Source organism: Phyllobates terribilis, unplaced genomic scaffold (assembly GCF_046119375.1).
Source record: "Phyllobates terribilis strain yellow unplaced genomic scaffold, ASM4611937v1 Scaffold_11__3_contigs__length_659146591, whole genome shotgun sequence".
Classification (NCBI taxonomy): Eukaryota; Metazoa; Chordata; class Amphibia; order Anura; family Dendrobatidae; genus Phyllobates; species Phyllobates terribilis.
The window spans coordinates 526347458-526375066 of NW_027362771.1; the positions used below are offsets into that span (position 1 = coordinate 526347458).

At 38.1% G+C, this 27609-nt stretch overlaps 35 non-coding genes across 35 annotated transcripts; all 35 read right to left on the reverse strand.

The window, feature by feature from the left end:
* Nucleotides 1-227: 227 nt before the first annotated feature.
* Nucleotides 228-320, reverse strand: TRNAI-UAU (transfer RNA isoleucine (anticodon UAU)). The gene is given in 2 exon segments: nt 228-263; nt 283-320. It is a non-coding gene; the product is annotated as a tRNA-Ile (tRNA).
* A 937-nt stretch (nt 321-1257) lies between these two features.
* On the reverse strand, nt 1258-1330 carry TRNAR-CCU (transfer RNA arginine (anticodon CCU)). Its single transcript has one exon. It is a non-coding gene; the product is annotated as a tRNA-Arg (tRNA).
* Nucleotides 1331-1798: 468 nt separating this feature from the next.
* Nucleotides 1799-1891, reverse strand: TRNAI-UAU (transfer RNA isoleucine (anticodon UAU)). Its single transcript is given in 2 exon segments — nt 1799-1834; nt 1854-1891. It is a non-coding gene; the product is annotated as a tRNA-Ile (tRNA).
* Nucleotides 1892-2830: 939 nt separating this feature from the next.
* On the reverse strand, nt 2831-2903 carry TRNAR-CCU (transfer RNA arginine (anticodon CCU)). The gene has a single exon. It is a non-coding gene; the product is annotated as a tRNA-Arg (tRNA).
* A 468-nt stretch (nt 2904-3371) lies between these two features.
* Nucleotides 3372-3464, reverse strand: TRNAI-UAU (transfer RNA isoleucine (anticodon UAU)). Its single transcript is given in 2 exon segments — nt 3372-3407; nt 3427-3464. It is a non-coding gene; the product is annotated as a tRNA-Ile (tRNA).
* A 941-nt stretch (nt 3465-4405) lies between these two features.
* TRNAR-CCU (transfer RNA arginine (anticodon CCU)) lies at nt 4406-4478 on the reverse strand. Its single transcript has one exon. It is a non-coding gene; the product is annotated as a tRNA-Arg (tRNA).
* Nucleotides 4479-4946: 468 nt separating this feature from the next.
* TRNAI-UAU (transfer RNA isoleucine (anticodon UAU)) lies at nt 4947-5039 on the reverse strand. Its single transcript is given in 2 exon segments — nt 4947-4982; nt 5002-5039. It is a non-coding gene; the product is annotated as a tRNA-Ile (tRNA).
* Nucleotides 5040-5978: 939 nt separating this feature from the next.
* On the reverse strand, nt 5979-6051 carry TRNAR-CCU (transfer RNA arginine (anticodon CCU)). Its single transcript has one exon. It is a non-coding gene; the product is annotated as a tRNA-Arg (tRNA).
* Nucleotides 6052-6519: 468 nt separating this feature from the next.
* Nucleotides 6520-6612, reverse strand: TRNAI-UAU (transfer RNA isoleucine (anticodon UAU)). Its single transcript is given in 2 exon segments — nt 6520-6555; nt 6575-6612. It is a non-coding gene; the product is annotated as a tRNA-Ile (tRNA).
* A 937-nt stretch (nt 6613-7549) lies between these two features.
* Nucleotides 7550-7622, reverse strand: TRNAR-CCU (transfer RNA arginine (anticodon CCU)). The gene has a single exon. It is a non-coding gene; the product is annotated as a tRNA-Arg (tRNA).
* A 468-nt stretch (nt 7623-8090) lies between these two features.
* TRNAI-UAU (transfer RNA isoleucine (anticodon UAU)) lies at nt 8091-8183 on the reverse strand. The gene is given in 2 exon segments: nt 8091-8126; nt 8146-8183. It is a non-coding gene; the product is annotated as a tRNA-Ile (tRNA).
* A 943-nt stretch (nt 8184-9126) lies between these two features.
* Nucleotides 9127-9199, reverse strand: TRNAR-CCU (transfer RNA arginine (anticodon CCU)). Its single transcript has one exon. It is a non-coding gene; the product is annotated as a tRNA-Arg (tRNA).
* A 468-nt stretch (nt 9200-9667) lies between these two features.
* Nucleotides 9668-9760, reverse strand: TRNAI-UAU (transfer RNA isoleucine (anticodon UAU)). Its single transcript is given in 2 exon segments — nt 9668-9703; nt 9723-9760. It is a non-coding gene; the product is annotated as a tRNA-Ile (tRNA).
* Nucleotides 9761-10697: 937 nt separating this feature from the next.
* Nucleotides 10698-10770, reverse strand: TRNAR-CCU (transfer RNA arginine (anticodon CCU)). Its single transcript has one exon. It is a non-coding gene; the product is annotated as a tRNA-Arg (tRNA).
* Nucleotides 10771-11238: 468 nt separating this feature from the next.
* On the reverse strand, nt 11239-11331 carry TRNAI-UAU (transfer RNA isoleucine (anticodon UAU)). The gene is given in 2 exon segments: nt 11239-11274; nt 11294-11331. It is a non-coding gene; the product is annotated as a tRNA-Ile (tRNA).
* A 943-nt stretch (nt 11332-12274) lies between these two features.
* TRNAR-CCU (transfer RNA arginine (anticodon CCU)) lies at nt 12275-12347 on the reverse strand. The gene has a single exon. It is a non-coding gene; the product is annotated as a tRNA-Arg (tRNA).
* Nucleotides 12348-12815: 468 nt separating this feature from the next.
* On the reverse strand, nt 12816-12908 carry TRNAI-UAU (transfer RNA isoleucine (anticodon UAU)). Its single transcript is given in 2 exon segments — nt 12816-12851; nt 12871-12908. It is a non-coding gene; the product is annotated as a tRNA-Ile (tRNA).
* A 937-nt stretch (nt 12909-13845) lies between these two features.
* On the reverse strand, nt 13846-13918 carry TRNAR-CCU (transfer RNA arginine (anticodon CCU)). Its single transcript has one exon. It is a non-coding gene; the product is annotated as a tRNA-Arg (tRNA).
* Nucleotides 13919-14386: 468 nt separating this feature from the next.
* Nucleotides 14387-14479, reverse strand: TRNAI-UAU (transfer RNA isoleucine (anticodon UAU)). The gene is given in 2 exon segments: nt 14387-14422; nt 14442-14479. It is a non-coding gene; the product is annotated as a tRNA-Ile (tRNA).
* A 945-nt stretch (nt 14480-15424) lies between these two features.
* Nucleotides 15425-15497, reverse strand: TRNAR-CCU (transfer RNA arginine (anticodon CCU)). The gene has a single exon. It is a non-coding gene; the product is annotated as a tRNA-Arg (tRNA).
* A 468-nt stretch (nt 15498-15965) lies between these two features.
* TRNAI-UAU (transfer RNA isoleucine (anticodon UAU)) lies at nt 15966-16058 on the reverse strand. Its single transcript is given in 2 exon segments — nt 15966-16001; nt 16021-16058. It is a non-coding gene; the product is annotated as a tRNA-Ile (tRNA).
* A 937-nt stretch (nt 16059-16995) lies between these two features.
* Nucleotides 16996-17068, reverse strand: TRNAR-CCU (transfer RNA arginine (anticodon CCU)). Its single transcript has one exon. It is a non-coding gene; the product is annotated as a tRNA-Arg (tRNA).
* A 468-nt stretch (nt 17069-17536) lies between these two features.
* TRNAI-UAU (transfer RNA isoleucine (anticodon UAU)) lies at nt 17537-17629 on the reverse strand. The gene is given in 2 exon segments: nt 17537-17572; nt 17592-17629. It is a non-coding gene; the product is annotated as a tRNA-Ile (tRNA).
* Nucleotides 17630-18572: 943 nt separating this feature from the next.
* Nucleotides 18573-18645, reverse strand: TRNAR-CCU (transfer RNA arginine (anticodon CCU)). The gene has a single exon. It is a non-coding gene; the product is annotated as a tRNA-Arg (tRNA).
* Nucleotides 18646-19113: 468 nt separating this feature from the next.
* Nucleotides 19114-19206, reverse strand: TRNAI-UAU (transfer RNA isoleucine (anticodon UAU)). Its single transcript is given in 2 exon segments — nt 19114-19149; nt 19169-19206. It is a non-coding gene; the product is annotated as a tRNA-Ile (tRNA).
* A 937-nt stretch (nt 19207-20143) lies between these two features.
* TRNAR-CCU (transfer RNA arginine (anticodon CCU)) lies at nt 20144-20216 on the reverse strand. The gene has a single exon. It is a non-coding gene; the product is annotated as a tRNA-Arg (tRNA).
* A 468-nt stretch (nt 20217-20684) lies between these two features.
* On the reverse strand, nt 20685-20777 carry TRNAI-UAU (transfer RNA isoleucine (anticodon UAU)). The gene is given in 2 exon segments: nt 20685-20720; nt 20740-20777. It is a non-coding gene; the product is annotated as a tRNA-Ile (tRNA).
* Nucleotides 20778-21716: 939 nt separating this feature from the next.
* Nucleotides 21717-21789, reverse strand: TRNAR-CCU (transfer RNA arginine (anticodon CCU)). Its single transcript has one exon. It is a non-coding gene; the product is annotated as a tRNA-Arg (tRNA).
* Nucleotides 21790-22257: 468 nt separating this feature from the next.
* Nucleotides 22258-22350, reverse strand: TRNAI-UAU (transfer RNA isoleucine (anticodon UAU)). The gene is given in 2 exon segments: nt 22258-22293; nt 22313-22350. It is a non-coding gene; the product is annotated as a tRNA-Ile (tRNA).
* A 945-nt stretch (nt 22351-23295) lies between these two features.
* Nucleotides 23296-23368, reverse strand: TRNAR-CCU (transfer RNA arginine (anticodon CCU)). Its single transcript has one exon. It is a non-coding gene; the product is annotated as a tRNA-Arg (tRNA).
* Nucleotides 23369-23836: 468 nt separating this feature from the next.
* Nucleotides 23837-23929, reverse strand: TRNAI-UAU (transfer RNA isoleucine (anticodon UAU)). The gene is given in 2 exon segments: nt 23837-23872; nt 23892-23929. It is a non-coding gene; the product is annotated as a tRNA-Ile (tRNA).
* A 937-nt stretch (nt 23930-24866) lies between these two features.
* On the reverse strand, nt 24867-24939 carry TRNAR-CCU (transfer RNA arginine (anticodon CCU)). Its single transcript has one exon. It is a non-coding gene; the product is annotated as a tRNA-Arg (tRNA).
* A 468-nt stretch (nt 24940-25407) lies between these two features.
* Nucleotides 25408-25500, reverse strand: TRNAI-UAU (transfer RNA isoleucine (anticodon UAU)). The gene is given in 2 exon segments: nt 25408-25443; nt 25463-25500. It is a non-coding gene; the product is annotated as a tRNA-Ile (tRNA).
* A 941-nt stretch (nt 25501-26441) lies between these two features.
* Nucleotides 26442-26514, reverse strand: TRNAR-CCU (transfer RNA arginine (anticodon CCU)). The gene has a single exon. It is a non-coding gene; the product is annotated as a tRNA-Arg (tRNA).
* A 468-nt stretch (nt 26515-26982) lies between these two features.
* TRNAI-UAU (transfer RNA isoleucine (anticodon UAU)) lies at nt 26983-27075 on the reverse strand. The gene is given in 2 exon segments: nt 26983-27018; nt 27038-27075. It is a non-coding gene; the product is annotated as a tRNA-Ile (tRNA).
* Nucleotides 27076-27609: the final 534 nt, after the last annotated feature.

A 27609-nucleotide genomic window follows, 5' to 3' on the forward strand; every position in this document is an offset into this window, starting at 1 on the left:
AAACGAAATATATCTTCCACATTTCCCTTTCAATCACGGTACTAGATTATGGTGGGACTTACAAGACTTTTCGAACCTGCGGCAATTTTTAAAAAAAAAATACCGCAAAAAACAAAGAGCTCTTTGGAATTTCTCTCTTAATCATGGGACTAGATCGTCGACGGGTTCAAGACACTTTGCCCAACTACTTCAGTAGTAAAAAATACTAAAGGAAGGCAAGAAACAAATGCTCCAGGTGAGGGTTGAACTCACAACCTCGGCATTGCTCAACAGTTACTGCTTTATAAGTACCGCGCGCTGACCGATTGCGCCACTGGAGCCGTCGTGGTAGAGCCGTACAGCATAAAGAAAGAAATAAGATCAATTTGAATGGGAATGTTTCTTCACTAAATTAACTTTTGTTGAAAACAGGTTTTGTGGGGTTTTATTGGAATGTTTTGAGAATAGATATATTAGCATAATACAATCGTTATTACAAATAAAAATTAGACATTTTAGAATTTGTACACTGGCCGCTGGGTCTTTATCAACTCAAACATTCTGTTTTTTTTAAGGAAATGCACATGTGCGTTTGCTGCAATGAACAGACTTTGACACTTTATTTTGTATTGAAGCATCTAATGAGCGTGTGCACAAATTCTTAGGAATTCAGGGGCTGCAGGGTCAGCTGTGACATCACGGCCAGCTGTGACATCACCTTTTGTGATTCCTAGATCCTGTGTTAACAGCTGTGTACAGAGGTGCTATCAGTCATTATAACCCTACCTCTGATATTAAGAAAACGGCTTTAGAAGGACAGCCCCAGTAGCCAGTGTGAAAATTGCAAGATTATTAATTTTGTTTTTTAATAAAGAGCATTACATGAAAAAAATTGTCAAAAATGACATATATATATATATATATATACATACTTTGTTTTACATTTATTATTTTATATTTTGATCTTTAAAATATTGTTTGTTTAAATGCATAGCCATAGCTTAGTAGAAAGTATACTCTTTGGTATTTGGGGCATGAATGAAGATGAAAGCAATGGACTGTGTGTTTTAACAAGATGCTATATTTTGCCGCCCTACAAAGTAGATACTACTCTGTTGCACGTTAACACTTCTCTCAGTACATGGAAATGATCTTTCGAAAAGGGCAGAGGTTTGCAAGAACTAATTTACAGGCAAACAAGACTGTATGGCAGTCAAATAGTTGTCATCTTCACCCTAAACTTTCCATGAGGTGTTGTTGAAAATGGAGCTCAACAAGCACCCCGGATGGGACTCGAACCCACAATCCCTGGCTTAGGAGGCCAGTGCCTTATCCATTAGGCCACCGGGGCAGCACGAGCAAGTGTTGACATTGCGCATTGCTGTTCCCTAACAGTGAAGCGATCATTTTTGATTGAGTTCTCAAGAATGATCTTGTAAGTTTGAACTCCAACTTGAAAAGATCCATAAGCACATGCATCTTTATTTTAGATGAGAGCAAGGGCTACCTTTGGAGGGTGGTTTTTATCTCTTAGCCAGTGTACATTATTAATGCCGATGAAGGAAAGTATATTGGACAGCCAGAAGCCTTAAAAACGAAATATATCTTCCACATTTCCCTTTCAATCACGGTACTAGATTATGGTGGGACTTACAAGACTTTTCGAACCTGCGGCAATTTTTAAAAAAAAAATACCGCAAAAAACAAAGAGCTCTTTGGAATTTCTCTCTTAATCATGGGACTAGATCGTCGACGGGTTCAAGACACTTTGCCCAACTACTTCAGTAGTAAAAAATACTAAAGGAAGGCAAGAAACAAATGCTCCAGGTGAGGGTTGAACTCACAACCTCGGCATTGCTCAACAGTTACTGCTTTATAAGTACCGCGCGCAGACCGATTGCGCCACTGGAGCCGTCGTGGTAGAGCCGTACAGCATAAAGAAAGAAATAAGATCAATTTGAATGGGAATGTTTCTTCACTAAATTAACTTTTGTTGAAAACAGGTTTTGTGGGGTTTTATTGGAATGTTTTGAGAATAGATATATTAGCATAATACAATCGTTATTACAAATAAAAATTAGACATTTTAGAATTTGTACACTGGCCGCTGGGTCTTTATCAACTCAAACATTCTGTTTTTTTTAAGGAAATGCACATGTGCGTTTGCTGCAATGAACAGACTTTGACACTTTATTTTGTATTGAAGCATCTAATGAGCGTGTGCACAAATTCTTAGGAATTCAGGGGCTGCAGGGTCAGCTGTGACATCACGGCCAGCTGTGACATCACCTTTTGTGATTCCTAGATCCTGTGTTAACAGCTGTGTACAGAGGTGCTATCAGTCATTATAACCCTACCTCTGATATTAAGAAAACGGCTTTAGAAGGACAGCCCCAGTAGCCAGTGTGAAAATTGCAAGATTATTAATTTTGTTTTTTAATAAAGAGCATTACATGAAAAAAATTGTCAAAAATGACATATATATATATATATATATATACATACTTTGTTTTACATTTATTATTTTATATTTTGATCTTTAAAATATTGTTTGTTTAAATGCATAGCCATAGCTTAGTAGAAAGTATACTCTTTGGTATTTGGGGCATGAATGAAGATGAAAGCAATGGACTGTGTGTTTTAACAAGATGCTATATTTTGCCGCCCTACAAAGTAGATACTACTCTGTTGCACGTTAACACTTCTCTCAGTACATGGAAATGATCTTTCGAAAAGGGCAGAGGTTTGCAAGAACTAATTTACAGGCAAACAAGACTGTATGGCAGTCAAATAGTTGTCATCTTCACCCTAAACTTTCCATGAGGTGTTGTTGAAAATGGAGCTCAACAAGCACCCCGGATGGGACTCGAACCCACAATCCCTGGCTTAGGAGGCCAGTGCCTTATCCATTAGGCCACCGGGGCAGCACGAGCAAGTGTTGACATTGCGCATTGCTGTTCCCTAACAGTGAAGCGATCATTTTTGATTGAGTTCTCAAGAATGATCTTGTAAGTTTGAACTCCAACTTGAAAAGATCCATAAGCACATGCATCTTTATTTTAGATGAGAGCAAGGGCTACCTTTGGAGGGTGGTTTTTATCTCTTAGCCAGTGTACATTATTAATGCCGATGAAGGAAAGTATATTGGACAGCCAGAAGCCTTAAAAACGAAATATATCTTCCACATTTCCCTTTCAATCACGGTACTAGATTATGGTGGGACTTACAAGACTTTTCGAACCTGCGGCAATTTTTAAAAAAAAAATACCGCAAAAAACAAAGAGCTCTTTGGAATTTCTCTCTTAATCATGGGACTAGATCGTCGACGGGTTCAAGACACTTTGCCCAACTACTTCAGTAGTAAAAAATACTAAAGGAAGGCAAGAAACAAATGCTCCAGGTGAGGGTTGAACTCACAACCTCGGCATTGCTCAACAGTTACTGCTTTATAAGTACCGCGCGCTGACCGATTGCGCCACTGGAGCCGTCGTGGTAGAGCCGTACAGCATAAAGAAAGAAATAAGATCAATTTGAATGGGAATGTTTCTTCACTAAATTAACTTTTGTTGAAAACAGGTTTTGTGGGGTTTTATTGGAATGTTTTGAGAATAGATATATTAGCATAATACAATCGTTATTACAAATAAAAATTAGACATTTTAGAATTTGTACACTGGCCGCTGGGTCTTTATCAACTCAAACATTCTGTTTTTTTTAAGGAAATGCACATGTGCGTTTGCTGCAATGAACAGACTTTGACACTTTATTTTGTATTGAAGCATCTAATGAGCGTGTGCACAAATTCTTAGGAATTCAGGGGCTGCAGGGTCAGCTGTGACATCACGGCCAGCTGTGACATCACCTTTTGTGATTCCTAGATCCTGTGTTAACAGCTGTGTACAGAGGTGCTATCAGTCATTATAACCCTACCTCTGATATTAAGAAAACGGCTTTAGAAGGACAGCCCCAGTAGCCAGTGTGAAAATTGCAAGATTATTAATTTTGTTTTTTAATAAAGAGCATTACATGAAAAAAATTGTCAAAAATGACATATATATATATATATATATATATACATACTTTGTTTTACATTTATTATTTTATATTTTGATCTTTAAAATATTGTTTGTTTAAATGCATAGCCATAGCTTAGTAGAAAGTATACTCTTTGGTATTTGGGGCATGAATGAAGATGAAAGCAATGGACTGTGTGTTTTAACAAGATGCTATATTTTGCCGCCCTACAAAGTAGATACTACTCTGTTGCACGTTAACACTTCTCTCAGTACATGGAAATGATCTTTCGAAAAGGGCAGAGGTTTGCAAGAACTAATTTACAGGCAAACAAGACTGTATGGCAGTCAAATAGTTGTCATCTTCACCCTAAACTTTCCATGAGGTGTTGTTGAAAATGGAGCTCAACAAGCACCCCGGATGGGACTCGAACCCACAATCCCTGGCTTAGGAGGCCAGTGCCTTATCCATTAGGCCACCGGGGCAGCACGAGCAAGTGTTGACATTGCGCATTGCTGTTCCCTAACAGTGAAGCGATCATTTTTGATTGAGTTCTCAAGAATGATCTTGTAAGTTTGAACTCCAACTTGAAAAGATCCATAAGCACATGCATCTTTATTTTAGATGAGAGCAAGGGCTACCTTTGGAGGGTGGTTTTTATCTCTTAGCCAGTGTACATTATTAATGCCGATGAAGGAAAGTATATTGGACAGCCAGAAGCCTTAAAAACGAAATATATCTTCCACATTTCCCTTTCAATCACGGTACTAGATTATGGTGGGACTTACAAGACTTTTCGAACCTGCGGCAATTTTTAAAAAAAAAATACCGCAAAAAACAAAGAGCTCTTTGGAATTTCTCTCTTAATCATGGGACTAGATCGTCGACGGGTTCAAGACACTTTGCCCAACTACTTCAGTAGTAAAAAATACTAAAGGAAGGCAAGAAACAAATGCTCCAGGTGAGGGTTGAACTCACAACCTCGGCATTGCTCAACAGTTACTGCTTTATAAGTACCGCGCGCTGACCGATTGCGCCACTGGAGCCGTCGTGGTAGAGCCGTACAGCATAAAGAAAGAAATAAGATCAATTTGAATGGGAATGTTTCTTCACTAAATTAACTTTTGTTGAAAACAGGTTTTGTGGGGTTTTATTGGAATGTTTTGAGAATAGATATATTAGCATAATACAATCGTTATTACAAATAAAAATTAGACATTTTAGAATTTGTACACTGGCCGCTGGGTCTTTATCAACTCAAACATTCTGTTTTTTTTAAGGAAATGCACATGTGCGTTTGCTGCAATGAACAGACTTTGACACTTTATTTTGTATTGAAGCATCTAATGAGCGTGTGCACAAATTCTTAGGAATTCAGGGGCTGCAGGGTCAGCTGTGACATCACGGCCAGCTGTGACATCACCTTTTGTGATTCCTAGATCCTGTGTTAACAGCTGTGTACAGAGGTGCTATCAGTCATTATAACCCTACCTCTGATATTAAGAAAACGGCTTTAGAAGGACAGCCCCAGTAGCCAGTGTGAAAATTGCAAGATTATTAATTTTGTTTTTTAATAAAGAGCATTACATGAAAAAAATTGTCAAAAATGACATATATATATATATATATATATACATACTTTGTTTTACATTTATTATTTTATATTTTGATCTTTAAAATATTGTTTGTTTAAATGCATAGCCATAGCTTAGTAGAAAGTATACTCTTTGGTATTTGGGGCATGAATGAAGATGAAAGCAATGGACTGTGTGTTTTAACAAGATGCTATATTTTGCCGCCCTACAAAGTAGATACTACTCTGTTGCACGTTAACACTTCTCTCAGTACATGGAAATGATCTTTCGAAAAGGGCAGAGGTTTGCAAGAACTAATTTACAGGCAAACAAGACTGTATGGCAGTCAAATAGTTGTCATCTTCACCCTAAACTTTCCATGAGGTGTTGTTGAAAATGGAGCTCAACAAGCACCCCGGATGGGACTCGAACCCACAATCCCTGGCTTAGGAGGCCAGTGCCTTATCCATTAGGCCACCGGGGCAGCACGAGCAAGTGTTGACATTGCGCATTGCTGTTCCCTAACAGTGAAGCGATCATTTTTGATTGAGTTCTCAAGAATGATCTTGTAAGTTTGAACTCCAACTTGAAAAGATCCATAAGCACATGCATCTTTATTTTAGATGAGAGCAAGGGCTACCTTTGGAGGGTGGTTTTTATCTCTTAGCCAGTGTACATTATTAATGCCGATGAAGGAAAGTATATTGGACAGCCAGAAGCCTTAAAAACGAAATATATCTTCCACATTTCCCTTTCAATCACGGTACTAGATTATGGTGGGACTTACAAGACTTTTCGAACCTGCGGCAATTTTTAAAAAAAAAATACCGCAAAAAACAAAGAGCTCTTTGGAATTTCTCTCTTAATCATGGGACTAGATCGTCGACGGGTTCAAGACACTTTGCCCAACTACTTCAGTAGTAAAAAATACTAAAGGAAGGCAAGAAACAAATGCTCCAGGTGAGGGTTGAACTCACAACCTCGGCATTGCTCAACAGTTACTGCTTTATAAGTACCGCGCGCTGACCGATTGCGCCACTGGAGCCGTCGTGGTAGAGCCGTACAGCATAAAGAAAGAAATAAGATCAATTTGAATGGGAATGTTTCTTCACTAAATTAACTTTTGTTGAAAACAGGTTTTGTGGGGTTTTATTGGAATGTTTTGAGAATAGATATATTAGCATAATACAATCGTTATTACAAATAAAAATTAGACATTTTAGAATTTGTACACTGGCCGCTGGGTCTTTATCAACTCAAACATTCTGTTTTTTTTAAGGAAATGCACATGTGCGTTTGCTGCAATGAACAGACTTTGACACTTTATTTTGTATTGAAGCATCTAATGAGCGTGTGCACAAATTCTTAGGAATTCAGGGGCTGCAGGGTCAGCTGTGACATCACGGCCAGCTGTGACATCACCTTTTGTGATTCCTAGATCCTGTGTTAACAGCTGTGTACAGAGGTGCTATCAGTCATTATAACCCTACCTCTGATATTAAGAAAACGGCTTTAGAAGGACAGCCCCAGTAGCCAGTGTGAAAATTGCAAGATTATTAATTTTGTTTTTTAATAAAGAGCATTACATGAAAAAAATTGTCAAAAATGACATATATATATATATATATATACATACTTTGTTTTACATTTATTATTTTATATTTTGATCTTTAAAATATTGTTTGTTTAAATGCATAGCCATAGCTTAGTAGAAAGTATACTCTTTGGTATTTGGGGCATGAATGAAGATGAAAGCAATGGACTGTGTGTTTTAACAAGATGCTATATTTTGCCGCCCTACAAAGTAGATACTACTCTGTTGCACGTTAACACTTCTCTCAGTACATGGAAATGATCTTTCGAAAAGGGCAGAGGTTTGCAAGAACTAATTTACAGGCAAACAAGACTGTATGGCAGTCAAATAGTTGTCATCTTCACCCTAAACTTTCCATGAGGTGTTGTTGAAAATGGAGCTCAACAAGCACCCCGGATGGGACTCGAACCCACAATCCCTGGCTTAGGAGGCCAGTGCCTTATCCATTAGGCCACCGGGGCAGCACGAGCAAGTGTTGACATTGCGCATTGCTGTTCCCTAACAGTGAAGCGATCATTTTTGATTGAGTTCTCAAGAATGATCTTGTAAGTTTGAACTCCAACTTGAAAAGATCCATAAGCACATGCATCTTTATTTTAGATGAGAGCAAGGGCTACCTTTGGAGGGTGGTTTTTATCTCTTAGCCAGTGTACATTATTAATGCCGATGAAGGAAAGTATATTGGACAGCCAGAAGCCTTAAAAACGAAATATATCTTCCACATTTCCCTTTCAATCACGGTACTAGATTATGGTGGGACTTACAAGACTTTTCGAACCTGCGGCAATTTTTAAAAAAAAAATACCGCAAAAAACAAAGAGCTCTTTGGAATTTCTCTCTTAATCATGGGACTAGATCGTCGACGGGTTCAAGACACTTTGCCCAACTACTTCAGTAGTAAAAAATACTAAAGGAAGGCAAGAAACAAATGCTCCAGGTGAGGGTTGAACTCACAACCTCGGCATTGCTCAACAGTTACTGCTTTATAAGTACCGCGCGCTGACCGATTGCGCCACTGGAGCCGTCGTGGTAGAGCCGTACAGCATAAAGAAAGAAATAAGATCAATTTGAATGGGAATGTTTCTTCACTAAATTAACTTTTGTTGAAAACAGGTTTTGTGGGGTTTTATTGGAATGTTTTGAGAATAGATATATTAGCATAATACAATCGTTATTACAAATAAAAATTAGACATTTTAGAATTTGTACACTGGCCGCTGGGTCTTTATCAACTCAAACATTCTGTTTTTTTTAAGGAAATGCACATGTGCGTTTGCTGCAATGAACAGACTTTGACACTTTATTTTGTATTGAAGCATCTAATGAGCGTGTGCACAAATTCTTAGGAATTCAGGGGCTGCAGGGTCAGCTGTGACATCACGGCCAGCTGTGACATCACCTTTTGTGATTCCTAGATCCTGTGTTAACAGCTGTGTACAGAGGTGCTATCAGTCATTATAACCCTACCTCTGATATTAAGAAAACGGCTTTAGAAGGACAGCCCCAGTAGCCAGTGTGAAAATTGCAAGATTATTAATTTTGTTTTTTAATAAAGAGCATTACATGAAAAAAATTGTCAAAAATGACATATATATATATATATATATATATATACATACTTTGTTTTACATTTATTATTTTATATTTTGATCTTTAAAATATTGTTTGTTTAAATGCATAGCCATAGCTTAGTAGAAAGTATACTCTTTGGTATTTGGGGCATGAATGAAGATGAAAGCAATGGACTGTGTGTTTTAACAAGATGCTATATTTTGCCGCCCTACAAAGTAGATACTACTCTGTTGCACGTTAACACTTCTCTCAGTACATGGAAATGATCTTTCGAAAAGGGCAGAGGTTTGCAAGAACTAATTTACAGGCAAACAAGACTGTATGGCAGTCAAATAGTTGTCATCTTCACCCTAAACTTTCCATGAGGTGTTGTTGAAAATGGAGCTCAACAAGCACCCCGGATGGGACTCGAACCCACAATCCCTGGCTTAGGAGGCCAGTGCCTTATCCATTAGGCCACCGGGGCAGCACGAGCAAGTGTTGACATTGCGCATTGCTGTTCCCTAACAGTGAAGCGATCATTTTTGATTGAGTTCTCAAGAATGATCTTGTAAGTTTGAACTCCAACTTGAAAAGATCCATAAGCACATGCATCTTTATTTTAGATGAGAGCAAGGGCTACCTTTGGAGGGTGGTTTTTATCTCTTAGCCAGTGTACATTATTAATGCCGATGAAGGAAAGTATATTGGACAGCCAGAAGCCTTAAAAACGAAATATATCTTCCACATTTCCCTTTCAATCACGGTACTAGATTATGGTGGGACTTACAAGACTTTTCGAACCTGCGGCAATTTTTAAAAAAAAAATACCGCAAAAAACAAAGAGCTCTTTGGAATTTCTCTCTTAATCATGGGACTAGATCGTCGACGGGTTCAAGACACTTTGCCCAACTACTTCAGTAGTAAAAAATACTAAAGGAAGGCAAGAAACAAATGCTCCAGGTGAGGGTTGAACTCACAACCTCGGCATTGCTCAACAGTTACTGCTTTATAAGTACCGCGCGCTGACCGATTGCGCCACTGGAGCCGTCGTGGTAGAGCCGTACAGCATAAAGAAAGAAATAAGATCAATTTGAATGGGAATGTTTCTTCACTAAATTAACTTTTGTTGAAAACAGGTTTTGTGGGGTTTTATTGGAATGTTTTGAGAATAGATATATTAGCATAATACAATCGTTATTACAAATAAAAATTAGACATTTTAGAATTTGTACACTGGCCGCTGGGTCTTTATCAACTCAAACATTCTGTTTTTTTTAAGGAAATGCACATGTGCGTTTGCTGCAATGAACAGACTTTGACACTTTATTTTGTATTGAAGCATCTAATGAGCGTGTGCACAAATTCTTAGGAATTCAGGGGCTGCAGGGTCAGCTGTGACATCACGGCCAGCTGTGACATCACCTTTTGTGATTCCTAGATCCTGTGTTAACAGCTGTGTACAGAGGTGCTATCAGTCATTATAACCCTACCTCTGATATTAAGAAAACGGCTTTAGAAGGACAGCCCCAGTAGCCAGTGTGAAAATTGCAAGATTATTAATTTTGTTTTTTAATAAAGAGCATTACATGAAAAAAATTGTCAAAAATGACATATATATATATATATATATACATACTTTGTTTTACATTTATTATTTTATATTTTGATATTTAAAATATTGTTTGTTTAAATGCATAGCCATAGCTTAGTAGAAAGTATACTCTTTGGTATTTGGGGCATGAATGAAGATGAAAGCAATGGACTGTGTGTTTTAACAAGATGCTATATTTTGCCGCCCTACAAAGTAGATACTACTCTGTTGCACGTTAACACTTCTCTCAGTACATGGAAATGATCTTTCGAAAAGGGCAGAGGTTTGCAAGAACTAATTTACAGGCAAACAAGACTGTATGGCAGTCAAATAGTTGTCATCTTCACCCTAAACTTTCCATGAGGTGTTGTTGAAAATGGAGCTCAACAAGCACCCCGGATGGGACTCGAACCCACAATCCCTGGCTTAGGAGGCCAGTGCCTTATCCATTAGGCCACCGGGGCAGCACGAGCAAGTGTTGACATTGCGCATTGCTGTTCCCTAACAGTGAAGCGATCATTTTTGATTGAGTTCTCAAGAATGATCTTGTAAGTTTGAACTCCAACTTGAAAAGATCCATAAGCACATGCATCTTTATTTTAGATGAGAGCAAGGGCTACCTTTGGAGGGTGGTTTTTATCTCTTAGCCAGTGTACATTATTAATGCCGATGAAGGAAAGTATATTGGACAGCCAGAAGCCTTAAAAACGAAATATATCTTCCACATTTCCCTTTCAATCACGGTACTAGATTATGGTGGGACTTACAAGACTTTTCGAACCTGCGGCAATTTTTAAAAAAAAAATACCGCAAAAAACAAAGAGCTCTTTGGAATTTCTCTCTTAATCATGGGACTAGATCGTCGACGGGTTCAAGACACTTTGCCCAACTACTTCAGTAGTAAAAAATACTAAAGGAAGGCAAGAAACAAATGCTCCAGGTGAGGGTTGAACTCACAACCTCGGCATTGCTCAACAGTTACTGCTTTATAAGTACCGCGCGCTGACCGATTGCGCCACTGGAGCCGTCGTGGTAGAGCCGTACAGCATAAAGAAAGAAATAAGATCAATTTGAATGGGAATGTTTCTTCACTAAATTAACTTTTGTTGAAAACAGGTTTTGTGGGGTTTTATTGGAATGTTTTGAGAATAGATATATTAGCATAATACAATCGTTATTACAAATAAAAATTAGACATTTTAGAATTTGTACACTGGCCGCTGGGTCTTTATCAACTCAAACATTCTGTTTTTTTTAAGGAAATGCACATGTGCGTTTGCTGCAATGAACAGACTTTGACACTTTATTTTGTATTGAAGCATCTAATGAGCGTGTGCACAAATTCTTAGGAATTCAGGGGCTGCAGGGTCAGCTGTGACATCACGGCCAGCTGTGACATCACCTTTTGTGATTCCTAGATCCTGTGTTAACAGCTGTGTACAGAGGTGCTATCAGTCATTATAACCCTACCTCTGATATTAAGAAAACGGCTTTAGAAGGACAGCCCCAGTAGCCAGTGTGAAAATTGCAAGATTATTAATTTTGTTTTTTAATAAAGAGCATTACATGAAAAAAATTGTCAAAAATGACATATATATATATATATATATATATATACATACTTTGTTTTACATTTATTATTTTATATTTTGATATTTAAAATATTGTTTGTTTAAATGCATAGCCATAGCTTAGTAGAAAGTATACTCTTTGGTATTTGGGGCATGAATGAAGATGAAAGCAATGGACTGTGTGTTTTAACAAGATGCTATATTTTGCCGCCCTACAAAGTAGATACTACTCTGTTGCACGTTAACACTTCTCTCAGTACATGGAAATGATCTTTCGAAAAGGGCAGAGGTTTGCAAGAACTAATTTACAGGCAAACAAGACTGTATGGCAGTCAAATAGTTGTCATCTTCACCCTAAACTTTCCATGAGGTGTTGTTGAAAATGGAGCTCAACAAGCACCCCGGATGGGACTCGAACCCACAATCCCTGGCTTAGGAGGCCAGTGCCTTATCCATTAGGCCACCGGGGCAGCACGAGCAAGTGTTGACATTGCGCATTGCTGTTCCCTAACAGTGAAGCGATCATTTTTGATTGAGTTCTCAAGAATGATCTTGTAAGTTTGAACTCCAACTTGAAAAGATCCATAAGCACATGCATCTTTATTTTAGATGAGAGCAAGGGCTACCTTTGGAGGGTGGTTTTTATCTCTTAGCCAGTGTACATTATTAATGCCGATGAAGGAAAGTATATTGGACAGCCAGAAGCCTTAAAAACGAAATATATCTTCCACATTTCCCTTTCAATCACGGTACTAGATTATGGTGGGACTTACAAGACTTTTCGAACCTGCGGCAATTTTTAAAAAAAAAATACCGCAAAAAACAAAGAGCTCTTTGGAATTTCTCTCTTAATCATGGGACTAGATCGTCGACGGGTTCAAGACACTTTGCCCAACTACTTCAGTAGTAAAAAATACTAAAGGAAGGCAAGAAACAAATGCTCCAGGTGAGGGTTGAACTCACAACCTCGGCATTGCTCAACAGTTACTGCTTTATAAGTACCGCGCGCTGACCGATTGCGCCACTGGAGCCGTCGTGGTAGAGCCGTACAGCATAAAGAAAGAAATAAGATCAATTTGAATGGGAATGTTTCTTCACTAAATTAACTTTTGTTGAAAACAGGTTTTGTGGGGTTTTATTGGAATGTTTTGAGAATAGATATATTAGCATAATACAATCGTTATTACAAATAAAAATTAGACATTTTAGAATTTGTACACTGGCCGCTGGGTCTTTATCAACTCAAACATTCTGTTTTTTTTAAGGAAATGCACATGTGCGTTTGCTGCAATGAACAGACTTTGACACTTTATTTTGTATTGAAGCATCTAATGAGCGTGTGCACAAATTCTTAGGAATTCAGGGGCTGCAGGGTCAGCTGTGACATCACGGCCAGCTGTGACATCACCTTTTGTGATTCCTAGATCCTGTGTTAACAGCTGTGTACAGAGGTGCTATCAGTCATTATAACCCTACCTCTGATATTAAGAAAACGGCTTTAGAAGGACAGCCCCAGTAGCCAGTGTGAAAATTGCAAGATTATTAATTTTGTTTTTTAATAAAGAGCATTACATGAAAAAAATTGTCAAAAATGACATATATATATATATATATATACATACTTTGTTTTACATTTATTATTTTATATTTTGATCTTTAAAATATTGTTTGTTTAAATGCATAGCCATAGCTTAGTAGAAAGTATACTCTTTGGTATTTGGGGCATGAATGAAGATGAAAGCAATGGACTGTGTGTTTTAACAAGATGCTATATTTTGCCGCCCTACAAAGTAGATACTACTCTGTTGCACGTTAACACTTCTCTCAGTACATGGAAATGATCTTTCGAAAAGGGCAGAGGTTTGCAAGAACTAATTTACAGGCAAACAAGACTGTATGGCAGTCAAATAGTTGTCATCTTCACCCTAAACTTTCCATGAGGTGTTGTTGAAAATGGAGCTCAACAAGCACCCCGGATGGGACTCGAACCCACAATCCCTGGCTTAGGAGGCCAGTGCCTTATCCATTAGGCCACCGGGGCAGCACGAGCAAGTGTTGACATTGCGCATTGCTGTTCCCTAACAGTGAAGCGATCATTTTTGATTGAGTTCTCAAGAATGATCTTGTAAGTTTGAACTCCAACTTGAAAAGATCCATAAGCACATGCATCTTTATTTTAGATGAGAGCAAGGGCTACCTTTGGAGGGTGGTTTTTATCTCTTAGCCAGTGTACATTATTAATGCCGATGAAGGAAAGTATATTGGACAGCCAGAAGCCTTAAAAACGAAATATATCTTCCACATTTCCCTTTCAATCACGGTACTAGATTATGGTGGGACTTACAAGACTTTTCGAACCTGCGGCAATTTTTAAAAAAAAAATACCGCAAAAAACAAAGAGCTCTTTGGAATTTCTCTCTTAATCATGGGACTAGATCGTCGACGGGTTCAAGACACTTTGCCCAACTACTTCAGTAGTAAAAAATACTAAAGGAAGGCAAGAAACAAATGCTCCAGGTGAGGGTTGAACTCACAACCTCGGCATTGCTCAACAGTTACTGCTTTATAAGTACCGCGCGCTGACCGATTGCGCCACTGGAGCCGTCGTGGTAGAGCCGTACAGCATAAAGAAAGAAATAAGATCAATTTGAATGGGAATGTTTCTTCACTAAATTAACTTTTGTTGAAAACAGGTTTTGTGGGGTTTTATTGGAATGTTTTGAGAATAGATATATTAGCATAATACAATCGTTATTACAAATAAAAATTAGACATTTTAGAATTTGTACACTGGCCGCTGGGTCTTTATCAACTCAAACATTCTGTTTTTTTTAAGGAAATGCACATGTGCGTTTGCTGCAATGAACAGACTTTGACACTTTATTTTGTATTGAAGCATCTAATGAGCGTGTGCACAAATTCTTAGGAATTCAGGGGCTGCAGGGTCAGCTGTGACATCACGGCCAGCTGTGACATCACCTTTTGTGATTCCTAGATCCTGTGTTAACAGCTGTGTACAGAGGTGCTATCAGTCATTATAACCCTACCTCTGATATTAAGAAAACGGCTTTAGAAGGACAGCCCCAGTAGCCAGTGTGAAAATTGCAAGATTATTAATTTTGTTTTTTAATAAAGAGCATTACATGAAAAAAATTGTCAAAAATGACATATATATATATATATATATATATATATACATACTTTGTTTTACATTTATTATTTTATATTTTGATATTTAAAATATTGTTTGTTTAAATGCATAGCCATAGCTTAGTAGAAAGTATACTCTTTGGTATTTGGGGCATGAATGAAGATGAAAGCAATGGACTGTGTGTTTTAACAAGATGCTATATTTTGCCGCCCTACAAAGTAGATACTACTCTGTTGCACGTTAACACTTCTCTCAGTACATGGAAATGATCTTTCGAAAAGGGCAGAGGTTTGCAAGAACTAATTTACAGGCAAACAAGACTGTATGGCAGTCAAATAGTTGTCATCTTCACCCTAAACTTTCCATGAGGTGTTGTTGAAAATGGAGCTCAACAAGCACCCCGGATGGGACTCGAACCCACAATCCCTGGCTTAGGAGGCCAGTGCCTTATCCATTAGGCCACCGGGGCAGCACGAGCAAGTGTTGACATTGCGCATTGCTGTTCCCTAACAGTGAAGCGATCATTTTTGATTGAGTTCTCAAGAATGATCTTGTAAGTTTGAACTCCAACTTGAAAAGATCCATAAGCACATGCATCTTTATTTTAGATGAGAGCAAGGGCTACCTTTGGAGGGTGGTTTTTATCTCTTAGCCAGTGTACATTATTAATGCCGATGAAGGAAAGTATATTGGACAGCCAGAAGCCTTAAAAACGAAATATATCTTCCACATTTCCCTTTCAATCACGGTACTAGATTATGGTGGGACTTACAAGACTTTTCGAACCTGCGGCAATTTTTAAAAAAAAAATACCGCAAAAAACAAAGAGCTCTTTGGAATTTCTCTCTTAATCATGGGACTAGATCGTCGACGGGTTCAAGACACTTTGCCCAACTACTTCAGTAGTAAAAAATACTAAAGGAAGGCAAGAAACAAATGCTCCAGGTGAGGGTTGAACTCACAACCTCGGCATTGCTCAACAGTTACTGCTTTATAAGTACCGCGCGCTGACCGATTGCGCCACTGGAGCCGTCGTGGTAGAGCCGTACAGCATAAAGAAAGAAATAAGATCAATTTGAATGGGAATGTTTCTTCACTAAATTAACTTTTGTTGAAAACAGGTTTTGTGGGGTTTTATTGGAATGTTTTGAGAATAGATATATTAGCATAATACAATCGTTATTACAAATAAAAATTAGACATTTTAGAATTTGTACACTGGCCGCTGGGTCTTTATCAACTCAAACATTCTGTTTTTTTTAAGGAAATGCACATGTGCGTTTGCTGCAATGAACAGACTTTGACACTTTATTTTGTATTGAAGCATCTAATGAGCGTGTGCACAAATTCTTAGGAATTCAGGGGCTGCAGGGTCAGCTGTGACATCACGGCCAGCTGTGACATCACCTTTTGTGATTCCTAGATCCTGTGTTAACAGCTGTGTACAGAGGTGCTATCAGTCATTATAACCCTACCTCTGATATTAAGAAAACGGCTTTAGAAGGACAGCCCCAGTAGCCAGTGTGAAAATTGCAAGATTATTAATTTTGTTTTTTAATAAAGAGCATTACATGAAAAAAATTGTCAAAAATGACATATATATATATATATATATACATACTTTGTTTTACATTTATTATTTTATATTTTGATCTTTAAAATATTGTTTGTTTAAATGCATAGCCATAGCTTAGTAGAAAGTATACTCTTTGGTATTTGGGGCATGAATGAAGATGAAAGCAATGGACTGTGTGTTTTAACAAGATGCTATATTTTGCCGCCCTACAAAGTAGATACTACTCTGTTGCACGTTAACACTTCTCTCAGTACATGGAAATGATCTTTCGAAAAGGGCAGAGGTTTGCAAGAACTAATTTACAGGCAAACAAGACTGTATGGCAGTCAAATAGTTGTCATCTTCACCCTAAACTTTCCATGAGGTGTTGTTGAAAATGGAGCTCAACAAGCACCCCGGATGGGACTCGAACCCACAATCCCTGGCTTAGGAGGCCAGTGCCTTATCCATTAGGCCACCGGGGCAGCACGAGCAAGTGTTGACATTGCGCATTGCTGTTCCCTAACAGTGAAGCGATCATTTTTGATTGAGTTCTCAAGAATGATCTTGTAAGTTTGAACTCCAACTTGAAAAGATCCATAAGCACATGCATCTTTATTTTAGATGAGAGCAAGGGCTACCTTTGGAGGGTGGTTTTTATCTCTTAGCCAGTGTACATTATTAATGCCGATGAAGGAAAGTATATTGGACAGCCAGAAGCCTTAAAAACGAAATATATCTTCCACATTTCCCTTTCAATCACGGTACTAGATTATGGTGGGACTTACAAGACTTTTCGAACCTGCGGCAATTTTTAAAAAAAAAATACCGCAAAAAACAAAGAGCTCTTTGGAATTTCTCTCTTAATCATGGGACTAGATCGTCGACGGGTTCAAGACACTTTGCCCAACTACTTCAGTAGTAAAAAATACTAAAGGAAGGCAAGAAACAAATGCTCCAGGTGAGGGTTGAACTCACAACCTCGGCATTGCTCAACAGTTACTGCTTTATAAGTACCGCGCGCTGACCGATTGCGCCACTGGAGCCGTCGTGGTAGAGCCGTACAGCATAAAGAAAGAAATAAGATCAATTTGAATGGGAATGTTTCTTCACTAAATTAACTTTTGTTGAAAACAGGTTTTGTGGGGTTTTATTGGAATGTTTTGAGAATAGATATATTAGCATAATACAATCGTTATTACAAATAAAAATTAGACATTTTAGAATTTGTACACTGGCCGCTGGGTCTTTATCAACTCAAACATTCTGTTTTTTTTAAGGAAATGCACATGTGCGTTTGCTGCAATGAACAGACTTTGACACTTTATTTTGTATTGAAGCATCTAATGAGCGTGTGCACAAATTCTTAGGAATTCAGGGGCTGCAGGGTCAGCTGTGACATCACGGCCAGCTGTGACATCACCTTTTGTGATTCCTAGATCCTGTGTTAACAGCTGTGTACAGAGGTGCTATCAGTCATTATAACCCTACCTCTGATATTAAGAAAACGGCTTTAGAAGGACAGCCCCAGTAGCCAGTGTGAAAATTGCAAGATTATTAATTTTGTTTTTTAATAAAGAGCATTACATGAAAAAAATTGTCAAAAATGACATATATATATATATATATATATATATACATACTTTGTTTTACATTTATTATTTTATATTTTGATATTTAAAATATTGTTTGTTTAAATGCATAGCCATAGCTTAGTAGAAAGTATACTCTTTGGTATTTGGGGCATGAATGAAGATGAAAGCAATGGACTGTGTGTTTTAACAAGATGCTATATTTTGCCGCCCTACAAAGTAGATACTACTCTGTTGCACGTTAACACTTCTCTCAGTACATGGAAATGATCTTTCGAAAAGGGCAGAGGTTTGCAAGAACTAATTTACAGGCAAACAAGACTGTATGGCAGTCAAATAGTTGTCATCTTCACCCTAAACTTTCCATGAGGTGTTGTTGAAAATGGAGCTCAACAAGCACCCCGGATGGGACTCGAACCCACAATCCCTGGCTTAGGAGGCCAGTGCCTTATCCATTAGGCCACCGGGGCAGCACGAGCAAGTGTTGACATTGCGCATTGCTGTTCCCTAACAGTGAAGCGATCATTTTTGATTGAGTTCTCAAGAATGATCTTGTAAGTTTGAACTCCAACTTGAAAAGATCCATAAGCACATGCATCTTTATTTTAGATGAGAGCAAGGGCTACCTTTGGAGGGTGGTTTTTATCTCTTAGCCAGTGTACATTATTAATGCCGATGAAGGAAAGTATATTGGACAGCCAGAAGCCTTAAAAACGAAATATATCTTCCACATTTCCCTTTCAATCACGGTACTAGATTATGGTGGGACTTACAAGACTTTTCGAACCTGCGGCAATTTTTAAAAAAAAAATACCGCAAAAAACAAAGAGCTCTTTGGAATTTCTCTCTTAATCATGGGACTAGATCGTCGACGGGTTCAAGACACTTTGCCCAACTACTTCAGTAGTAAAAAATACTAAAGGAAGGCAAGAAACAAATGCTCCAGGTGAGGGTTGAACTCACAACCTCGGCATTGCTCAACAGTTACTGCTTTATAAGTACCGCGCGCTGACCGATTGCGCCACTGGAGCCGTCGTGGTAGAGCCGTACAGCATAAAGAAAGAAATAAGATCAATTTGAATGGGAATGTTTCTTCACTAAATTAACTTTTGTTGAAAACAGGTTTTGTGGGGTTTTATTGGAATGTTTTGAGAATAGATATATTAGCATAATACAATCGTTATTACAAATAAAAATTAGACATTTTAGAATTTGTACACTGGCCGCTGGGTCTTTATCAACTCAAACATTCTGTTTTTTTTAAGGAAATGCACATGTGCGTTTGCTGCAATGAACAGACTTTGACACTTTATTTTGTATTGAAGCATCTAATGAGCGTGTGCACAAATTCTTAGGAATTCAGGGGCTGCAGGGTCAGCTGTGACATCACGGCCAGCTGTGACATCACCTTTTGTGATTCCTAGATCCTGTGTTAACAGCTGTGTACAGAGGTGCTATCAGTCATTATAACCCTACCTCTGATATTAAGAAAACGGCTTTAGAAGGACAGCCCCAGTAGCCAGTGTGAAAATTGCAAGATTATTAATTTTGTTTTTTAATAAAGAGCATTACATGAAAAAAATTGTCAAAAATGACATATATATATATATATATATACATACTTTGTTTTACATTTATTATTTTATATTTTGATATTTAAAATATTGTTTGTTTAAATGCATAGCCATAGCTTAGTAGAAAGTATACTCTTTGGTATTTGGGGCATGAATGAAGATGAAAGCAATGGACTGTGTGTTTTAACAAGATGCTATATTTTGCCGCCCTACAAAGTAGATACTACTCTGTTGCACGTTAACACTTCTCTCAGTACATGGAAATGATCTTTCGAAAAGGGCAGAGGTTTGCAAGAACTAATTTACAGGCAAACAAGACTGTATGGCAGTCAAATAGTTGTCATCTTCACCCTAAACTTTCCATGAGGTGTTGTTGAAAATGGAGCTCAACAAGCACCCCGGATGGGACTCGAACCCACAATCCCTGGCTTAGGAGGCCAGTGCCTTATCCATTAGGCCACCGGGGCAGCACGAGCAAGTGTTGACATTGCGCATTGCTGTTCCCTAACAGTGAAGCGATCATTTTTGATTGAGTTCTCAAGAATGATCTTGTAAGTTTGAACTCCAACTTGAAAAGATCCATAAGCACATGCATCTTTATTTTAGATGAGAGCAAGGGCTACCTTTGGAGGGTGGTTTTTATCTCTTAGCCAGTGTACATTATTAATGCCGATGAAGGAAAGTATATTGGACAGCCAGAAGCCTTAAAAACGAAATATATCTTCCACATTTCCCTTTCAATCACGGTACTAGATTATGGTGGGACTTACAAGACTTTTCGAACCTGCGGCAATTTTTAAAAAAAAAATACCGCAAAAAACAAAGAGCTCTTTGGAATTTCTCTCTTAATCATGGGACTAGATCGTCGACGGGTTCAAGACACTTTGCCCAACTACTTCAGTAGTAAAAAATACTAAAGGAAGGCAAGAAACAAATGCTCCAGGTGAGGGTTGAACTCACAACCTCGGCATTGCTCAACAGTTACTGCTTTATAAGTACCGCGCGCTGACCGATTGCGCCACTGGAGCCGTCGTGGTAGAGCCGTACAGCATAAAGAAAGAAATAAGATCAATTTGAATGGGAATGTTTCTTCACTAAATTAACTTTTGTTGAAAACAGGTTTTGTGGGGTTTTATTGGAATGTTTTGAGAATAGATATATTAGCATAATACAATCGTTATTACAAATAAAAATTAGACATTTTAGAATTTGTACACTGGCCGCTGGGTCTTTATCAACTCAAACATTCTGTTTTTTTTAAGGAAATGCACATGTGCGTTTGCTGCAATGAACAGACTTTGACACTTTATTTTGTATTGAAGCATCTAATGAGCGTGTGCACAAATTCTTAGGAATTCAGGGGCTGCAGGGTCAGCTGTGACATCACGGCCAGCTGTGACATCACCTTTTGTGATTCCTAGATCCTGTGTTAACAGCTGTGTACAGAGGTGCTATCAGTCATTATAACCCTACCTCTGATATTAAGAAAACGGCTTTAGAAGGACAGCCCCAGTAGCCAGTGTGAAAATTGCAAGATTATTAATTTTGTTTTTTAATAAAGAGCATTACATGAAAAAAATTGTCAAAAATGACATATATATATATATATATATATACATACTTTGTTTTACATTTATTATTTTATATTTTGATATTTAAAATATTGTTTGTTTAAATGCATAGCCATAGCTTAGTAGAAAGTATACTCTTTGGTATTTGGGGCATGAATGAAGATGAAAGCAATGGACTGTGTGTTTTAACAAGATGCTATATTTTGCCGCCCTACAAAGTAGATACTACTCTGTTGCACGTTAACACTTCTCTCAGTACATGGAAATGATCTTTCGAAAAGGGCAGAGGTTTGCAAGAACTAATTTACAGGCAAACAAGACTGTATGGCAGTCAAATAGTTGTCATCTTCACCCTAAACTTTCCATGAGGTGTTGTTGAAAATGGAGCTCAACAAGCACCCCGGATGGGACTCGAACCCACAATCCCTGGCTTAGGAGGCCAGTGCCTTATCCATTAGGCCACCGGGGCAGCACGAGCAAGTGTTGACATTGCGCATTGCTGTTCCCTAACAGTGAAGCGATCATTTTTGATTGAGTTCTCAAGAATGATCTTGTAAGTTTGAACTCCAACTTGAAAAGATCCATAAGCACATGCATCTTTATTTTAGATGAGAGCAAGGGCTACCTTTGGAGGGTGGTTTTTATCTCTTAGCCAGTGTACATTATTAATGCCGATGAAGGAAAGTATATTGGACAGCCAGAAGCCTTAAAAACGAAATATATCTTCCACATTTCCCTTTCAATCACGGTACTAGATTATGGTGGGACTTACAAGACTTTTCGAACCTGCGGCAATTTTTAAAAAAAAAATACCGCAAAAAACAAAGAGCTCTTTGGAATTTCTCTCTTAATCATGGGACTAGATCGTCGACGGGTTCAAGACACTTTGCCCAACTACTTCAGTAGTAAAAAATACTAAAGGAAGGCAAGAAACAAATGCTCCAGGTGAGGGTTGAACTCACAACCTCGGCATTGCTCAACAGTTACTGCTTTATAAGTACCGCGCGCTGACCGATTGCGCCACTGGAGCCGTCGTGGTAGAGCCGTACAGCATAAAGAAAGAAATAAGATCAATTTGAATGGGAATGTTTCTTCACTAAATTAACTTTTGTTGAAAACAGGTTTTGTGGGGTTTTATTGGAATGTTTTGAGAATAGATATATTAGCATAATACAATCGTTATTACAAATAAAAATTAGACATTTTAGAATTTGTACACTGGCCGCTGGGTCTTTATCAACTCAAACATTCTGTTTTTTTTAAGGAAATGCACATGTGCGTTTGCTGCAATGAACAGACTTTGACACTTTATTTTGTATTGAAGCATCTAATGAGCGTGTGCACAAATTCTTAGGAATTCAGGGGCTGCAGGGTCAGCTGTGACATCACGGCCAGCTGTGACATCACCTTTTGTGATTCCTAGATCCTGTGTTAACAGCTGTGTACAGAGGTGCTATCAGTCATTATAACCCTACCTCTGATATTAAGAAAACGGCTTTAGAAGGACAGCCCCAGTAGCCAGTGTGAAAATTGCAAGATTATTAATTTTGTTTTTTAATAAAGAGCATTACATGAAAAAAATTGTCAAAAATGACATATATATATATATATATATATATATATACATACTTTGTTTTACATTTATTATTTTATATTTTGATATTTAAAATATTGTTTGTTTAAATGCATAGCCATAGCTTAGTAGAAAGTATACTCTTTGGTATTTGGGGCATGAATGAAGATGAAAGCAATGGACTGTGTGTTTTAACAAGATGCTATATTTTGCCGCCCTACAAAGTAGATACTACTCTGTTGCACGTTAACACTTCTCTCAGTACATGGAAATGATCTTTCGAAAAGGGCAGAGGTTTGCAAGAACTAATTTACAGGCAAACAAGACTGTATGGCAGTCAAATAGTTGTCATCTTCACCCTAAACTTTCCATGAGGTGTTGTTGAAAATGGAGCTCAACAAGCACCCCGGATGGGACTCGAACCCACAATCCCTGGCTTAGGAGGCCAGTGCCTTATCCATTAGGCCACCGGGGCAGCACGAGCAAGTGTTGACATTGCGCATTGCTGTTCCCTAACAGTGAAGCGATCATTTTTGATTGAGTTCTCAAGAATGATCTTGTAAGTTTGAACTCCAACTTGAAAAGATCCATAAGCACATGCATCTTTATTTTAGATGAGAGCAAGGGCTACCTTTGGAGGGTGGTTTTTATCTCTTAGCCAGTGTACATTATTAATGCCGATGAAGGAAAGTATATTGGACAGCCAGAAGCCTTAAAAACGAAATATATCTTCCACATTTCCCTTTCAATCACGGTACTAGATTATGGTGGGACTTACAAGACTTTTCGAACCTGCGGCAATTTTTAAAAAAAAAATACCGCAAAAAACAAAGAGCTCTTTGGAATTTCTCTCTTAATCATGGGACTAGATCGTCGACGGGTTCAAGACACTTTGCCCAACTACTTCAGTAGTAAAAAATACTAAAGGAAGGCAAGAAACAAATGCTCCAGGTGAGGGTTGAACTCACAACCTCGGCATTGCTCAACAGTTACTGCTTTATAAGTACCGCGCGCTGACCGATTGCGCCACTGGAGCCGTCGTGGTAGAGCCGTACAGCATAAAGAAAGAAATAAGATCAATTTGAATGGGAATGTTTCTTCACTAAATTAACTTTTGTTGAAAACAGGTTTTGTGGGGTTTTATTGGAATGTTTTGAGAATAGATATATTAGCATAATACAATCGTTATTACAAATAAAAATTAGACATTTTAGAATTTGTACACTGGCCGCTGGGTCTTTATCAACTCAAACATTCTGTTTTTTTTAAGGAAATGCACATGTGCGTTTGCTGCAATGAACAGACTTTGACACTTTATTTTGTATTGAAGCATCTAATGAGCGTGTGCACAAATTCTTAGGAATTCAGGGGCTGCAGGGTCAGCTGTGACATCACGGCCAGCTGTGACATCACCTTTTGTGATTCCTAGATCCTGTGTTAACAGCTGTGTACAGAGGTGCTATCAGTCATTATAACCCTACCTCTGATATTAAGAAAACGGCTTTAGAAGGACAGCCCCAGTAGCCAGTGTGAAAATTGCAAGATTATTAATTTTGTTTTTTAATAAAGAGCATTACATGAAAAAAATTGTCAAAAATGACATATATATATATATATATATACATACTTTGTTTTACATTTATTATTTTATATTTTGATATTTAAAATATTGTTTGTTTAAATGCATAGCCATAGCTTAGTAGAAAGTATACTCTTTGGTATTTGGGGCATGAATGAAGATGAAAGCAATGGACTGTGTGTTTTAACAAGATGCTATATTTTGCCGCCCTACAAAGTAGATACTACTCTGTTGCACGTTAACACTTCTCTCAGTACATGGAAATGATCTTTCGAAAAGGGCAGAGGTTTGCAAGAACTAATTTACAGGCAAACAAGACTGTATGGCAGTCAAATAGTTGTCATCTTCACCCTAAACTTTCCATGAGGTGTTGTTGAAAATGGAGCTCAACAAGCACCCCGGATGGGACTCAAACCCACAATCCCTGGCTTAGGAGGCCAGTGCCTTATCCATTAGGCCACCGGGGCAGCACGAGCAAGTGTTGACATTGCGCATTGCTGTTCCCTAACAGTGAAGCGATCATTTTTGATTGAGTTCTCAAGAATGATCTTGTAAGTTTGAACTCCAACTTGAAAAGATCCATAAGCACATGCATCTTTATTTTAGATGAGAGCAAGGGCTACCTTTGGAGGGTGGTTTTTATCTCTTAGCCAGTGTACATTATTAATGCCGATGAAGGAAAGTATATTGGACAGCCAGAAGCCTTAAAAACGAAATATATCTTCCACATTTCCCTTTCAATCACGGTACTAGATTATGGTGGGACTTACAAGACTTTTCGAACCTGCGGCAATTTTTAAAAAAAAAATACCGCAAAAAACAAAGAGCTCTTTGGAATTTCTCTCTTAATCATGGGACTAGATCGTCGACGGGTTCAAGACACTTTGCCCAACTACTTCAGTAGTAAAAAATACTAAAGGAAGGCAAGAAACAAATGCTCCAGGTGAGGGTTGAACTCACAACCTCGGCATTGCTCAACAGTTACTGCTTTATAAGTACCGCGCGCTGACCGATTGCGCCACTGGAGCCGTCGTGGTAGAGCCGTACAGCATAAAGAAAGAAATAAGATCAATTTGAATGGGAATGTTTCTTCACTAAATTAACTTTTGTTGAAAACAGGTTTTGTGGGGTTTTATTGGAATGTTTTGAGAATAGATATATTAGCATAATACAATCGTTATTACAAATAAAAATTAGACATTTTAGAATTTGTACACTGGCCGCTGGGTCTTTATCAACTCAAACATTCTGTTTTTTTTAAGGAAATGCACATGTGCGTTTGCTGCAATGAACAGACTTTGACACTTTATTTTGTATTGAAGCATCTAATGAGCGTGTGCACAAATTCTTAGGAATTCAGGGGCTGCAGGGTCAGCTGTGACATCACGGCCAGCTGTGACATCACCTTTTGTGATTCCTAGATCCTGTGTTAACAGCTGTGTACAGAGGTGCTATCAGTCATTATAACCCTACCTCTGATATTAAGAAAACGGCTTTAGAAGGACAGCCCCAGTAGCCAGTGTGAAAATTGCAAGATTATTAATTTTGTTTTTTAATAAAGAGCATTACATGAAAAAAATTGTCAAAAATGACATATATATATATATATATATATATACATACTTTGTTTTACATTTATTATTTTATATTTTGATATTTAAAATATTGTTTGTTTAAATGCATAGCCATAGCTTAGTAGAAAGTATACTCTTTGGTATTTGGGGCATGAATGAAGATGAAAGCAATGGACTGTGTGTTTTAACAAGATGCTATATTTTGCCGCCCTACAAAGTAGATACTACTCTGTTGCACGTTAACACTTCTCTCAGTACATGGAAATGATCTTTCGAAAAGGGCAGAGGTTTGCAAGAACTAATTTACAGGCAAACAAGACTGTATGGCAGTCAAATAGTTGTCATCTTCACCCTAAACTTTCCATGAGGTGTTGTTGAAAATGGAGCTCAACAAGCACCCCGGATGGGACTCGAACCCACAATCCCTGGCTTAGGAGGCCAGTGCCTTATCCATTAGGCCACCGGGGCAGCACGAGCAAGTGTTGACATTGCGCATTGCTGTTCCCTAACAGTGAAGCGATCATTTTTGATTGAGTTCTCAAGAATGATCTTGTAAGTTTGAACTCCAACTTGAAAAGATCCATAAGCACATGCATCTTTATTTTAGATGAGAGCAAGGGCTACCTTTGGAGGGTGGTTTTTATCTCTTAGCCAGTGTACATTATTAATGCCGATGAAGGAAAGTATATTGGACAGCCAGAAGCCTTAAAAACGAAATATATCTTCCACATTTCCCTTTCAATCACGGTACTAGATTATGGTGGGACTTACAAGACTTTTCGAACCTGCGGCAATTTTTAAAAAAAAAATACCGCAAAAAACAAAGAGCTCTTTGGAATTTCTCTCTTAATCATGGGACTAGATCGTCGACGGGTTCAAGACACTTTGCCCAACTACTTCAGTAGTAAAAAATACTAAAGGAAGGCAAGAAACAAATGCTCCAGGTGAGGGTTGAACTCACAACCTCGGCATTGCTCAACAGTTACTGCTTTATAAGTACCGCGCGCTGACCGATTGCGCCACTGGAGCCGTCGTGGTAGAGCCGTACAGCATAAAGAAAGAAATAAGATCAATTTGAATGGGAATGTTTCTTCACTAAATTAACTTTTGTTGAAAACAGGTTTTGTGGGGTTTTATTGGAATGTTTTGAGAATAGATATATTAGCATAATACAATCGTTATTACAAATAAAAATTAGACATTTTAGAATTTGTACACTGGCCGCTGGGTCTTTATCAACTCAAACATTCTGTTTTTTTTAAGGAAATGCACATGTGCGTTTGCTGCAATGAACAGACTTTGACACTTTATTTTGTATTGAAGCATCTAATGAGCGTGTGCACAAATTCTTAGGAATTCAGGGGCTGCAGGGTCAGCTGTGACATCACGGCCAGCTGTGACATCACCTTTTGTGATTCCTAGATCCTGTGTTAACAGCTGTGTACAGAGGTGCTATCAGTCATTATAACCCTACCTCTGATATTAAGAAAACGGCTTTAGAAGGACAGCCCCAGTAGCCAGTGTGAAAATTGCAAGATTATTAATTTTGTTTTTTAATAAAGA